Raw genomic sequence first — 16,375 nt, 5'->3', positions numbered from 1 at the left:
TGACTGGCCCAATGGCCCAAGGAGAGCTTCATGCCCAAGTGGGAATCTGAACCCTGGTCTCCCAGGTCCCAGTTTAGCACTCTAACCACTATACCACACTGGCAATTTTTTAATGCATAAATTAACATGTGCAAAATTTATGCAAATTTATGCAAAGTTGTGCCATAGGCCAGTCTGCTAAGTCTGTTAAGTACCTAATGATTCCCCTTGGCTAAGTTTACCTGGTTGCATCTGCCTTTCTTCATGTGACTAGATACAATATTTGTAGCTTAATCACAACAATTTGACTCAGTGGAACATTCTGAGTTGTGGCTGGGGAAATACTGCTGCTGAATGTGCTAGATGGGTTGCTGCATAGGCTTGTAGCACTGCTTAGAAATTTTTAGCATATGTTTTTCCCTTCGTAGGTTATAGATAGTTCTGCTGAAAGTAATTTCTGAGAAATCACAGATGTCTTAGCCTTATTTCAATCGCCGTGCTGGCTTTCTCTGTAAGGTAGGTGTCAGGGTGGAAAGCAGGAGAATTAAATCAGCCACAAAATAATATTATGCAATGTGGAGGATCAACAGTTTCTGGGAGCCAAGACATGTGTGTGGAGATTTATTTCATCAATGGAAAACATATGTATCTTGGGTACACCAGCTCTCCTTTGCTGTTCCTGAGATTGACTCACCGAAGGCAACTATTTCTCAACCAATCCAGGGTTTATCCCTACCCCCGTACAATATTCTGTCCCCAAAGGCTTATAAATAAATAAGGAGAGCAAGGTGATGACACAAGCTTTGGATGAGGATGCCACAACGATTCTTCCTTAAAAACAATATCTCTGCACATTCAGGATTGGGGAAGCTCAGATCTAGGCACAAGATGTGGCCCTTCAGGCTTCTCCATCTGGCCCTTGAGACTCCCCTTCTAAGCTATTGTCCCCACTGCCTCTGCTCTGCATCAGTGCTTTTGCTGATAATGTCTCTTGCCTGCCTGGATGGAGGATGGAGAGGTGTATGGCTTTTGCAACACTCAAATGCTGCGCACCGTACAAACACTTCCATTCATTGCTGCACCCACTTTCACTTTTGCCCACACCTACCATTGGCAAACGGCCCCTGGAAGATTGCTCAGGAGGCAATGGCAGCCCTCAGGCTGCAGAACGTCCAGGCAAAGGTTGTCAGCTAACCTTCCTTCCAAGATGCTTGTTTTCCATTGGCAAGGAAACTGTGTGTGTACCTGAAATACCATCAGGTCCTGGAATGACTCTGCTCACGCAGCCTGGCCATTGCTTCCTTCTGGACAGGGGAGAGTATAAGAAGACTTCCTCTTTCAACTGAGCCTTGCTTAAACCACTGTCTTCCTGAACCCTGGTGTGTTCCTGTGTCCTTTGGTCTTGTTTCCTGACCTGTTGTCCCTGATTTCCCCTTCAATCCTGACTTGCTCTTTAGTCCTGGCTGCTGGCTTTCTTCTCTGGCTTTTGAAGGATCTCAGAGCACTACTTGCAGCCTGACTGTGACAGTGATGGAACATTCAGTCATTTGGCTCCTACCTCACATATGTTGCTCAAGATACATTGGTTAAGCTGAATTAATTCTAAGGCTGAATTCTGTAGCCCCACAGAAAACATAGAGCACTGATTATAATGTGTGTGTGTGTGTACAAATCAATACTGGGATGGAGACTCAACCTTAGAAAATGTTAGACCTCAGCAAATTGTCAGAAGGGATACCATAGCTTTGAGAAAACCCCTGTACTTGCCCATCCCATTCCACAGATCATTGATAGATATTTTGTGTTTAATAATTAGCTAGCTACTATTTGGTTGAGATGTGTGTCTTTTGACACAGTGTCATAAAATGCATAAATCTTAGCCAGTCCTTTCTTCAGAGTATGTCATAAATTGGCTGCTAACCATTTGCATTATTCTCTTGATTTATTTTCAGAACTGGGGCCAATATTTGGCTGAAACTGTGTAGGTTTAAGAGGGTGGGGAGAGAGGCCAACCGGCAACTGTAGTATGCCTTGCCGATGAGATGTTGTTAAGGACTCTGAAACCTCAGAAATGAATCCTAGACAGCAAGCTAATCCTGGGTTGCAAAACAAATACGTTAGAGATTAAAGAAATAGTGAGGAGGGATTTTTAAGGAAATGATCGTGGCATGGAAGAAGTTTATACAATTTTGCATGGCATGGAGAAAATGTATAGAGGAAAAAATTTCTCCTCTCTCATAACATCGAACTCATAGCCAACCAATGTAGCTGAATTTTGGAAGATAAAAGAAAGTACAGTGGTACCTCAGGTTAAGAACTTAATTCGTTCTGGAGGTCTGTTCTTAACCTGAAACTGTTCTTAACCTGAAGCACCACTTTAGCTAATGGGGCCTCCCGCTGCCGCCACGCCACCGCCACGCAATTTCTGTTCTCATCCTGAAGCAAAGTTCTTAACCCAAGGTACTATTTCTGGGTTAGCAGAGTCTGTAACCTGAAGCGCATGTAACCTGAAGCATCTGTAACCCAAGGTACCACTGTGCTTCTTCATGAAGCACATAACTATGGAACTCGCTCCCACATGGGGCAGTGATGGCCACCCACTTGGATGGCTTTAAAAGAGGACTGGACAGATTCATGGAGGATAAGGCTATCAATGTCTAGTAAACTATGGTGGCTGTGCTCTGCCTCCATAGTTGCTGGAATAACAGTTGCTAGAAACCACAGGAAGGGAGAGTGCTCTTGAGCTTGAATCCTGGTTGCGGGTTTCCCACAAACATTTGGTTATCCACTATGAGAACAAGATACTGGACTAGATGGGCCATTGGCCTGATCCAGCAGGTTCTTCATATGTTCTTAAAACATCTATTTAAAACATTCAAAAAATCAAAACGTTAAAAATATTTTGTGGTTCAATATTCTTTTTATTTTGAATCACTTATGGGGGGCACCATACTCTTTTCAGTGCTTAGGGCCTCTTCTAAAGGTCTTAATTCAGTCCTGGCCAGGCCAAAAATGCAAACCATCCAATCTGTAAGATGATTGAGACAAAGTGCACTGAGAGCAGAGGTGACAAGAAGGAATGGGAGAGAAGCAGCAAGAGCAGTAAAAGCCAACCCACGGCACAGCAATAAAATTAAGATGGCAAATGAGTAATAAATACATAATCTATTAAAAACTCTGGATGATAGGATTGTTTTCTGCCGGCGCTTAGAAGTCAGTAAAGCCAATACTCCTCTGCCCCAACTGGGCATGGTATTATTTGTTATATTGCCCCCTGGCTTCCATGTTTAGAACTTATTTAATCTCTCCTTGGTTGATCACCTGAACAAGCCTCTATGAAGAGAGAGGCTGCATAAACATTATACCTTTGAAGCACATTTGAAACACACACCCCATCCCCACCCCAAGAATTCTGGGCCTTGCAGTTTACCCCTCACATAGTTGCTATTCCTAGCAGTCCTTTCTCAAACTACAGTGCCCAGAATTGTTTGAGGGGGGAAATGTGCTTTAAGGGTCAAGTTTAAGGTCTTGCTGTAGAGATTCAAATCTCTGAACAACTTGGAACCCAGTTTCCTCTGGGAATACCTTACCATGCATATCCCTGCCTTTGATTCTTGAGGGATACACTTTTAGTAGTGCCACATGCTCCCGAGGTCCATCTTATGTCTACTAAGACCGGGGTCTTTTGTGTGGTAGCCCCTGATGTTTGCAATCAGGCACTCTGCCTTACCTGCTTGCCTGAAGCTCAAGTGTGCTCATAGTTAAACAATGAAACTCTTTGCCATAGGATGTGGCAATGGCAACTAGCTTAGGTGGCTTTAAAGAGAGGCTGGACAAATTCATAGAGGATAGATCAACATATGGTTACTAGTCTTGATGGCTCTATATTACTTCCAGGGTCAAAGACCTCTGAACACCAGTTTTGGGGTGACATCAGCAGGAGAGCATGATTGTGCTTGTGTCATGCTTGTGGACTTCCCAGAGGTATTTAGTGACACCATGAGAAAGAGGATGCTAGACAAGATGGACCCTTGGACTGCTCCAGTAGGGCTCTCATTATGTTCTGAACTCCTTTGTTGACTTATGGTGGCTTTCTATGCATGGAACTTAATCAGCGTCGATCAGTTCTACAACCAGAGTAAGGCTGTTGTCAGTACTAGGAGCAGATGCCTCAATTTCTATAATAGAACAGGGGAAATCTTGAGCCCTTGTGGTCTATAAATACACCACTCTGGACAAGAACATTTGGTTCCTCCTGCCCAGTAATATTTGCACAGCCTGATTAGAGGGATGACTCGTCTCAAGGTTGCCTTGTTGGAAAAGATAAGAGGAAGGGAGCATCTTACAAAAGATCACCTGCGGAGCATGAACTGTCTAGTGCAGATTCCTCTATTAACCGTTAGTGAACCTCTTGCCAGCTGATTCACTCTTGTTGATAGCAGTTGGCCATTTCTCCCAACATGTATTAAACTGAAGATGCCAAAGCTCAACATAGCATGCATTGACTCATTAACAGCCACTAGTTAAGGGCTGCATCCAACTATGGCCACATTCACACCGTACATTCAAAGCACTATGATATCACTTTAAACAATCATGGCTTCCCCCAAAGAATTCTGGGAGCTGTAGTTTGTCAAGGGTGCTCAGAGTTGTTAGGAGGCCCTTATTCCCCTCACAAAGCTGCAATTCCCAGAGTTCACTGTGCAGAACGATTAATTGTTATGCCGCTGTGGGAATTGTTGCTCTGTGCTCTGTGAGGGGAATATGGGTCCCCAACAACTCTCAGTATTCTTAAGAAACTACAGATCCTAGAATTCTTTGGGTGAAGCCATGACTATTCACATTGTCGTAGTGCTTTAAGTATACAGTGTTCACATGGACCCAAGTCTTTAGGCTTGCCAGACATCAGGAAAATTCACAAAATGGGTTCTTGGTGTAAAAATGGCGTCAGGGTAGAATTTCTGGCAAAAAATCACTCTTCCTAAAAACAGCTCAGCAACTTACTTTGCGGATGTCAGGAATTTTTCAGCTAACCAAAGTAAGGCTAGCATTGGCCACAACCCAAGTTCTCAGCTTTTAATTAAAATTTCAAATCTTCAAAGGAGCATTACTGGGGCAAGACTGAGGCCAATCTTTCTGTGCCAAAAAGAGGGGATAAAGGATCAATATAGAAAACAAGCAAAATGTCTGATAAAAATATATGATACAGAAACAAGCCACTGTTTGCATTTCTCTGTATCCCTGACGAATTTGAATATATACAAATTCATTTACATCTTAAAAAGGTGTCCTATATTGAAACAGAATGTGAAGAAGGAACAAGCCACTGGCTATTTCCCAATTCAAATATATCCTTTCACAGCTCAGATGTAAACTTCTTAGAAGCATGCTAAAAGGGAGACCTATCCCAAAATGTGTACAGTGGTACCTCAACTACAAGAAAGAAGATTCCACCTAAAGATTAGGAAGTGGTACCTCAACTACAAGAAAGAAGATTCCACTTAAACATTAGGAAGAACTTCCTGACAGTAAGAGCTGTTCGACAGTGGAATTTGCTGCCAAGGAGTGTGGTGGAGTCTCCTTCTTTGGAGGTCTTTAAGCAGAGGCTTGACAACCATATGTCAGGAGTGCTCTGATGGTGTTTCCTGCTTGGCAGGGGGTTGGACTCGATGGCCCTTGTGGTCTCTTCCAACTCTATGATTCTATGATTGATTCTATGAACTACAGTGGTACCTTGGGTTAAGTACTTAATTCATTCTGGAGGTCTGTTCTTAACCTGAAACTGTTCTTAACCTGAAGCACCACTTTAGCTAATGGGGCCTCCTACTGCTGCTGCGCTGCCGGAGCCCAATTTCTGTTCTTATCCTGAAGCAAAGTTCTTAACCTGAAGCACTATTTCTGGGTTAGCAGAGTGTGTTAGCTGAAGCGTATGTAACCCGAAGTGTATGTAACCCAAGGTACCACTGTACTTCCGATCTTAACTACAAGGATATAACAGGTGATTGGTTAGAGGGAATTCTACCCCCACCCCCCAGGCATTAAGAATCATTCCAAAAATTATTCCCTTTTGCATGAAAGGTAAACTACTCTTAGTTTACAACATCTGGAAAGGATTTGTCCTCTTCTGAGCTTCCATTGTTGATTCTGAAACCGTTGTAACAGTATCCACTTCTAATGTGGTTTAGGAAAGACTCCAGGCATAATAATGGGAAAGAATTGTCCCCATGACAACCACTTAGCATGACAAGACCCTCGGAACCAGGAAGGTTTTGGCAACCATTGAAACCCTTTTGAAACCATACACTTTGAACTTCGGCGAAATGACTCGCTCCGAGAGCGCTTTCCATGAAACTAAACAAATATGGCCACTGGTTTATAGGCATCCATAAAGGCTTCTCTCTCCACCCTCCTCACCCCTCTCTTTTGCTGAGCAATGCATTTCGTAATTTTTTGAACATTCAGACTCCCAGCCTGAAGGAATGCAATTTGTCAAGCTGCTGAATCAGCAGAGTAATCAGATCCATCATTTAAGCCTTAAATGGGAGGTGGGAGTTACCCAGGTGGGTTTTGTGGTGATGTTACTTAAACATAGATTGAAGTAGCAGAAAAAAAGAAGATGCAGTATTAGTATGCAAATCTGGATTGAGTTCAGTGATGCGATGAGCCCCAACAAATGAGCTTATTAATGTATTAGTTAATTAACTTTGATTTATTAATTGCCTTCAAAGCCCCCGCCTCAAAGGTTTCAAAATATTAAACGTTTCCGAGCACAATTCAAAGTGTTAAAGCCCTAAACAGCCTCGGTCCAGTATACCTGAAGGAGCGTCTCCACCCCCATCGTTCTACCCAGACACTGAGGTCCAGCACTGAGGGCCTTCTGGCGGTTCCCTCACTGCGAGAAGCCAAGTTACAGGGAACCAGGCAGAACCTTCTCGGTAGTGGCGCCCTCCCTGTGGAACGCCCTCCCACCAGATGTCAAAGAGAACAACAACTACCAGACTTTTAGAAGACATCTGAAGGCAGCCCTCTTTAGGGAAGCTTTTAATGTTTGAAATGTATTACAGTATTTTAATATTTTTTTGGAAGCCGCCCAGAGTGGCTGGGGAAGCCCAACCAGATGGGCGGGGTATAAATAAATTATTATTATTATTATTATTATTATTATTATTATTATTATTATTATTATTAAAAACAATGAATATCTTTAAAACAAGGCCCAAACCCTGCTCCAAGTAAAGATTCATTTATCCAGCTGCTTTTGGAAAGTGCAGTGAGTGAGTGCCTGTCATATCTTGACAGGAATGCTATTCCACAGAGCAGGGGCAGCCACACTAAAAGCCCTGATCTGAATCACTGTGCCTTCTGAGATTGTTGGAACTTGCAGGAGAAACCCTCCTGAGGACTGCAGCCGTCTACTGGGTGTATAAGGGATAAGGCTCATCATGCCCCATTGGACATTCAGTTGGTTCTGTAACCTGCTGTCCTCCAGCTGTTTTCAGCTACACTTCCCATAAACCCTGATCAGCCCAGGGCTTCAGAGAGGAGAACATAAGAAAGGCCATTTTGTTCTGGATGACATGGCCAAGGTTGGTCTTGAAACCACATGCCTCCAGGTGCACGTCTGAAGTCCAGATTTCAGCAGAAACTGTGTAGACTATTTCAAGCACAAGGTGTGTGTGCGTGTGTGTGTGTGTGTGTGTGTGTGTGTGTGTGTGTGGTGCAGTCCAGGAAAGAATCTGCCATCCTTGTCTGTTATTGTTTATACTTGCAGTGTTGGGTTGTTGCTTTTTTACAATTACAAATTTGTAATTGTTTTATTGTGATGACAGTAGCTGGACAGATGGTTTGATCTGACCCCAAGTAGGGTTTGCTTGCTTCCCATATAGAGCCCATATGGAGTCCTTACATAGGTTCCCTGTTGATAGGAGAAAATAACAGAGGCCAACCAGAGAATATTGAGAAGCAAAGCAGCTAGTAAGCCTGATCTTTATTGATCTGTTGCAACAGGATCCTCACTCACCACAGCGCAGGAGGGAGGAGGAACCCAGAACAATGATTCACAAGGCCTTATATAGATGTTTTAAATTCCCTGCCCTCGAGACCACCCCCAGAAACATCACACATACATCACAAAAGGAGTGTAACTCAAGACCACCACCCCCAGATACATCATACCTACATCACAAAAAAGGTGGTCTAAAACAGAAATCTGAGTGACTTGTTTATCTCATCTGACAGGTTACCTGTTTAATGGTCACTTGATTGGATTGCCTGCTTACTTGATTGGATACCCTGGGGAGCCTGGCCAGTCTTTTGTAATGATAAATACTTAGTAATGATAAATACTTAGTTCCTGAGTCAGGTCACAGGCTCACCCTATTCAAATACAGACATACCCTTAAGACAAGATTTGTGAAGGAATAGACAATGGGAGGCTTTTCCATTTTCCTTTGACCTTGCAGAGAAAACCTTTGCTCAGTTTGGGAATCAAAATGGTTTCAGGTTGGTCTTCCTGTGCTGATCTATGTACGTGCTTGGTTGGTACACTTATGAACATTTAACATATATCTAAGACCTCAAAATTCCTGTCACAATATCACTGTCTCTTTTGACCTTCATTCCAAGGGAACAGAGCCCTGGGTAAGTGCAAGAACCCCTGGAGTCTCTTCCTGCTGGAGTGTGTGCAACAGGATGTGATCCTAGAAAGCACATGAAGAAAAATAAAATATCCACTCATATACATTTTGCCTCTGGCTGTTTTAAGAAGGTGGGCAGGGGAGAGAGTGAGCACACATACACTCTTAAAATCATCCCTTTTCATCAAAAGAGGGATGCAAGAAATATAGAGATGAAGACCCCCCCCAAAAAAAACCCCAGTAAAACCTAACACCCCCTTTCCAAAGAGATTTGTACTCCTGGCCTTCCAAATGAGCCACATTTTTCAGGTCCTGCTTGTCATTTGTGCTGGACCAACTATCAAAGGCCCTTGGGGAGAGGCGTGCTTCTTATCCTCCCTCATCTAAGAGATAAAGTCAACCGGGTTCTTCAGAACTACAATGGAAAATAAGTTAATGTTGAGCCAAGGAGAGGAATGACGGTACTAAATGGCCTGGATTTCTCTACCTCCTCCCCAAACATTGCTACTCACCATTGGAGAGTCCCAGCTGTAAGGATACTCATTTTTTATTCACCAGCTTGATGGATGGAAGAAAGAAGTTCTGCCAGGCTCCAATTAGAAACAGGAGTGCTTGTGGGTTGCTGCTTTTGAGATAAGAGGACCATTTGTCTTGCTCTCTATGCAACAGGATTGCCAAAAGACGTCAAACCGAAATTCATTCTAAATGATCTCGCTTGGGGCTGTTGAAGCACATGGAGAGGGACACAAGGGGGGGGGCTTCTCTTCCTCCACCCCTCCAGTTTCATTCTTTTAAACAGCTGGAAATTTATACCAGGGGATGAGTGAACCATGCCAGGAATCCATCTCTAGCAGTTGTCAGATCTTTCAGAATTCATCAACTTGGGGTTGATATCGAGTTGCCAAATGGGAACCTCAGGTTGTAAAAAAAAAGTTGTTCCAAATAGCAGACTTTGGGAAATCCAGGCATAGAGCTGTGAGTGGCATTCATGGCAGGAAAACTCTGGAATCACACCCTTGTAATACTCAGATTGAGCACTATTAAGTTGAATTACCCAGAAATCCTTGACCTTGATTCAAACCATTGTCTAATACAGGCTTCTTCAAACTCAGCCCTCCAAATGTTTTTGGCCTACAACTCCCATGATCCCTAGCTAGCAAGACCAGTGGTCAGAGATGATGGGAATTGTAGTCTCAAAACATCTGGAGGGCCAAGTTTGAGGAAGCCTGGTCTAATTACTCAGGCATGGTGAAATTGTGGCCCTCCAGATGTTGTTGGACTCCATTTAGCCTCAGCCAGCATGGTTGGGTATGATGGCAGATTCACTCCAACAACATCTCTCTCTCTGATTTAGGTCAGGGGTCAGCAAACTTTTTCTGCAGGGGGCCAGTCCACTGTCCCTCAGACCTTGTGGGGGGCAGCACTATATATTTTGGGGGGAGGGAATGAACGAATTCCTATGCTCCACAAATAACCCAAAGATGCATATTTTTTTAAGCACACATTCTACTCATGTAAAAACACCCTGATTCCCAGACCCTCTGTGGGCCAGATTTAGAAAGTGATTGGGCCAGATCCGACCCGCAGGCCTTTGTTTGCCTACCCATGATTTTGGTGGTGGGCTTTAATTCTTCATTCATTCAGACATAGGGACAGAGGAGGCTGCATTATGCTGAATCAGACCATTGGGTCCATTGAGCTCAGCATTTTCTACACTGTCTGGTAGCATCTCTCCAAGGCTTTAGAATGGGAGTCTCTCCCAGCCCTACCTCCCTACCAGGGATTGAACCTGAGACCTTCTGCATGCAAGACAGATACTCTACCACCAAGCTACGGCCCCTTTGGAATGAATACACTTTGGTCATTTTATAACTTTGGCTTCCCACTCAGGTTTAATAAAGAAAGGCATTTTTCTTTGCCTCTGAAATTGCTCATTTGTGCTTGCCTCTCCAAAGGAGAATCGCCACCAGAGAATTGGGGCCTACTTCCTCCTCTCCTCTGGTGAGATAAGACATAATTTAATTAACCAGAAACTGCTGCTGAATCATAAGATTCCCGCACAAGATTGCCAGACCGCCTCTCTCAAAGTGTCTGCAAATGTGCCATTGGCTTCCTGTCAAGGTTCATCCTTTGTCTGTCTAGTATAAAAAGTAATCCTCTCCCACCTGTGCTTTGTGGGGGGTAGGGAGCCATGAAAACCATTTGGGCTGAACCATTTGACTTTAACAAATAAACCAGAAAGGACTATATGAGCCGTTTGTCTTCTAGATTACTAGCGTTTCATCCTACTCACAATAGCCCCTCTGGTGGCTCATGGAACATTCCATTACCCAGGAATGAAATGTGTGCTGCCATCTCTTGGGCATCAGAGGAACACTTGCCAAAGTTGCAGTGAAGAATCCAGAGCAGGAGGCCTTCAGATGTAGCTGATGCTTCTCTACAGCTAGAAACTGCTGGATTCATGGAGGATAGTGCTATCAATGGCTGCTGGCCATGATGGCTATGTTCTGCCACCACAGTCAGAGGCAGCAATGCTTCTGACTACCAGTTACTGGAAGACACAGGAGGGGAGAGGGCTCTCATGCTCAAGAAGATCAACATCATCACCATCCACCACCTGAGGCAGTTGTCTCACTTTGCCTAATGGTAGGACCAGTCCTAGATGAGTATAAGCCCCATTGAACTCAGTGGGGCTTTACTTCAATGTAGACATGCACAATTTCGTAATGTGAGTGTTGCGTATGTTTGACGGTGTGATTACTATAGTTGTGATTCCCTGGGGGGGATGGGATTACCTAGGGGGGCACTAGGAGGCCAGGGTGCAGCAGAGGGATGCTGGAGGTGTAAATGGCAATTATTATTATTATTATTATTATTATTATTATTATTATTATTATTATTATTATTATCATTATTATTATTATTTTATTGTTTAAAAATTAAAATTATTTTATTATTAGTTAAATTAATTGGGTTTTGAAAAATGTGCAGTTAATTAATGTTTTGAAATTTATTGTGTTATTATCTTACTTAGTGGGTTGTGCAAACTCCTATTCCAAATCAAGCTTTTTTCTTCTTTTTTTTAGGACTTCCGGGGAGGTGCCTCCAGTAATGGCAGAATTCCTCTGATCAGGAGGAATTTGCCCCATGGGAATTGGTTCTGGCCGCCACGGCGAAGGCGGAGACCCGCAAAAAATCACAGGCAGGAGAAGCCTGTGAGCGTGGGATTCGGCGGGCACCTTTTGCACCTCCCCTACTCGTGGGGAAACCCGGTTGGTTTCCAGGTGGAAAAATCAGAATTGGAAACAGAATTGTTAGATCCAAAAACCAAGAATTTGTCAAGAATGTATAACTTGCTGTTGAAATGGAACACTCAGGATGAAACGGTGAAATCAGCTATGATTAAATGGGCACAAGGTGTAGGACATAACATAATGATGGCTGACTGGGAACGGTTATGGACCACAGGTATGAAATTTACGGCATGTAATGCCCTAAGAAGAAAATTTAATGAAAATGATTTATAGGTGGTACATGACACCAGTTAAGCTTGAAAAAAATCTACCACTTGCCCAATAATAAATGTTGGAAATGTAATGAGACTGAAGGTACATTCTTTCACCTTTGGTGGGCGTGACCAAGGATTAAGGCATTCTGGGAGATGATTTATAATGAAATGAAAAAGGTATTTAAATATACCTTCCTTAAGAAACCAGAGGCCTTTCTCCTGGGCATGGTCGGCCAATTGGTGTTAAAGAAGGATAGAACTTTTTTTATGTATGCAACAACAGCAGCAAGAATACTCATTGAGAAATATTGGAAGACACAAGATTTACCCACCAGGGAAGAATGGCAGATGAAGTTGATGGACTACATGGAATTGGCGGAAATGACTGGCAGAATCCGAGACCAGGGAGAAGAGTCGGTGGAAGAAGACTGGAAAAAGTTTAAAGACTATTTGCAGAAATACTGTAAAATTAATGAATGTTAGAAAAATGTTGGAATGAAGTTATATGGCTTTAGTAGAAATGTTATAAGGAATTAAGTATAAATAGATTAATAGAGCATTAAAGGGGAAAACAAGGTTAGAATTAGTAGTGGCGCCTTCCCTGTGGAACACCCTCCCACCAGATGTCAAAGAGAACAACAACTACCAGGCTTTTAGAAGACATCTGAAGGCAGCCCTGTTTCGGGAAGCTTTTAATGTTTGATGTATTATAGTATTTTAATATTCTTTTGGAAGCTGCCCAGAGTGGCTGGGGAAGCCCAGCCAGATGGGCGGGGTATAAATAATAAATTATTATTATTATTATTATTAAGACAATTATAGGATAGAAAACAGAGGAAGATGGAAAGGAATTGCTGAAACAATAGAAGTGGAATACAAAAAGGGAGGTGTGAGGTCGTGGAAATTAGTGAAAGAAAGATAAGATATTGAAATTGGACTGTGTTTTAAATGGTTTTTGTTTTGTTAGTTGTATGTTAGTGTTTTGCATTGTTGTTGTTTTTGTATTGTATTGTATTGTTGTATGTTTTTTCTTTTTTGGTTTTTTTGTAGTGTTGTGTTCAATTTGTTGGAAATCTAATAAATATTATTATAAAAAAACAACAAATCATGCTTTTTATTGGGTAGGGGACATGGTGGGTGAGTTTATGGTACCAAGGGGGCAGTGGCCAGAAAAAGTTTGGGAAGTATTGCTTAGCGGGTTTTAACTAACAGTCACTTGGCATTTGCCAGATGAGCTACAATGCCCCTTTTATTAACTAGAGATGATTCTACAATTGGGGTAACAGACCAGTCATCTGCTGGAAGTTCCCAGCAATCTTTATGTTAGAGTCATTTCTTTTTATCACTGTGTAGGCCTTTTTCTTTCTCTAGAAAAGCAGCCATCAGTCAGTGGGCAGAAGAAAACCCCCCACAAAAAACTGAGTCAAGCATAATGATCTGTGTTTGATGCTGACTTCCAAAAACACATCAAATGCCATCTGCAAGGTGTCCAGGAAAAAGTCATTCAATATCTCAGTCCATTATCATGACTTACTGGGGAGTTTCCAGCAAAGCCCCAAAGACAATTCATGGAGCTAATAATATGTTTGTGCAATCCATGCTGCTTGGGCTTTCTTTATAAATTTATGTATTCAATTCTAGTTCTGCCTGGAGGATCTTCAAGTTTCTCTCCACTTTGCAACATAGGAAGCATTAAGAAACTTCCGGATGTGCTTCTCCTCAGGAAAAAAAAGGAAGAAAGCTGCAGGAATGACGCACATTTTTTTAATGGCTTGTTACAGGCCACCTGCCAGCCAGCTGAAATTGCCAACTCAATTGAAACAGATTCCATGCTTGCCATTAGCCGAGTTCCTTGCTGTACTTTCCATGGGAAGCGCCCCACCAGGGATGGAGATGGATGATTTTTTTAAAAAATAAGAAACCAACATATCTCAGTTTCAAATCAATCGCTGACCTCTCAGGCAAATAACAATTGTCAGCTGGCTCCATGTAAAATGTGGAAACACCACTGGGGTCCATAGCAAAGAACAGAGGAAAAGTCCAAAGAGATCAAAAGGGAGAGGAAAGACATAATGTTTGACTGTGACAGGGAGGTGGGGCCTCCGCTGCAGAACTTCCTAAGTGGAACTTTTAAGTGTGCGTGTTTTTGAGTGAGATTGAAGCTAGTAAAGAAAGCAAGCTACAACCCACATTCATACTTCACACAATAACCCCCTGCCCTAAAATTGGAGGGATGAGATACCCTATGTCTGCTCTTTCAAGGCCTGTTGCCAATGTTTAATGGTTAGATTCCCACCATTAGAACATAGTGGGTGCACCAGTTGATGGAATATGCAATAAAGTAACACTGAATGGAAGGGACATGGGTGGCGCTGTGGGTTAAACCACAGAGCCTAGGACTTGCCATTCAGAAGGTCGGCAGTTCAAATCCCCACGACGGGGTGAGCTCCTGTTGCTCGGTCCCTGCTCCTGCCAACCTAGCAGTTCAAAAGTTCAAAAGTGCAAGTAGATAAATAGGTACCACTCTGGCGGTAAGGTAAACGGCGTTTCCGTGCGCTGCTCTGGTTCGCCAAAAGCGGCTTAATCATGCTGGCCACATGACCCGGAAGCTGTATGCCGGCTCCCTTGGCCAATAAAGCGAGATGAGCGCCACAACCCCAGAGTCAGCCACGACTGGACCTAATGGTCAGGAGTCCCTTTACCTTTACCTTTAACACTGAATGACTGGTGGAGGGTGGGGGCTTGTTGAGAATGGCCTGGTAGTAGGCTGGACTGAGGGGGCATGGTGGACCAGATTATTTCCCCCTGCTTACCTAGAGGAACCCTTCAGATTGAGGCTATCTTCTGACAGGCCTTTAAATAAAGAAGTTGTCCTACTGTAAAACCGGACATATGTCCAACTTTGAGTCCTTTCAGCTTCTTGATTCCTAGACATGCAAACAGGTCTGAGATGAGGACTGGGATTGGAGTTATATCTGATGATGTCACAAAGACATAAGTGCCTCCCTAGAATCAGGAGAAAGCAGAGCTATTTCCCACTGTGGCTTCTAGAGGGCATGGGGCATTCTGGACCCTCTAGAATAGATAACATTTCCCCATATACAGTCCATTACCTTCCCCCATTTTGTAACTGCCTCCTGAACACACCAGCAAAACTGTTCAGGAGTTAAAAGCAAATGGGCAGATTATAATATGATTATAGAAGATGCCAATGTTATAGACCGTTATAGAGATACTTTTCAGTCTGTTCAAGTGTTTGAACTCAGCCAGAGGAATATTTAACCTGGTCATCGCCAAATTCAAGGAAGAGACCAGCTATAGACAACCAAGGTGTCTTCACCTTCGTACATATATTCTGGTTGCGCACTCTAGGAAGCAAAAAGCTGGGACTAGACAGATATTTAGTCTGATTGCAGTAGAACTCTTGTGTTCTTATAAAAACACCAAAAGTATTTTAGTGTGCAAAATGTTGCTTACACTTGAACTGGCAAATCCTGTAGGCCAAATGTTTCAGTTCCCCCATGGATGGGCCGGCTCAGAATATATTCTCACACCACATAGGATTTGCTCACTGACTGACTGTGTTTTTATTTATTGCATGCTCATCCTGTTATTTCCTTTGGGCTCCTAGGGATCTCTCAGCCAGCTTGCTAATCAAGCTCAAATCTGTTAAGTTTCAATTATCCTTCGAGATGTAGGTTCCCTAAACCATTCACTGGACCTGCTCGCAGATCATGGTTTGCAAATTCAAGAAAAGCAGAACATTTGGTTACATTTCCAAAGTTAACAGGACATGGAACATTGCATGAGGAACAGCTACATCTGTTGTTTGACCTTTTTAACTGAGAAATCAGTTCAAGAAGTCCCTGGGATTCCAGCTTTGCTTGCTATTAAAACAAAGCCATTCTGAACACAAAGATTTGGTTTAGTAGAAAGGAAACACCAAAAGGCAGCAGGGTCAGGGGGAGGGGGAAGAAACAGAATCAGCTTCATTTTAATGCTTCTCTATTTAAAAATCTCAGATTCTGCAACATCCTCTTGCAGAAACAGATTCTGCAACACATAAATGCATACATATTTTATTTGTATGCTGCTTTTCCACAGTTCAAGGTGACTTACAACATGAAAAAAATTACATAATTACAGCCATAACGAAAGTAGGGGTTTTGTGTGCTTGTTTGTTTTGTTTTGTTTTTTGCACATAACAACTTGCATTTCCTTACTTGGGTGGCATTCAAAGGACAACATGATT

This window comes from Podarcis liolepis (assembly GCF_965112155.1).
Source record: "Podarcis liolepis genome assembly, chromosome: 7".
Lineage (NCBI taxonomy): Eukaryota > Metazoa > Chordata > Lepidosauria > Squamata > Lacertidae > Podarcis > Podarcis liolepis.
Note: the sequence above shows the minus strand (reverse complement) of the source record.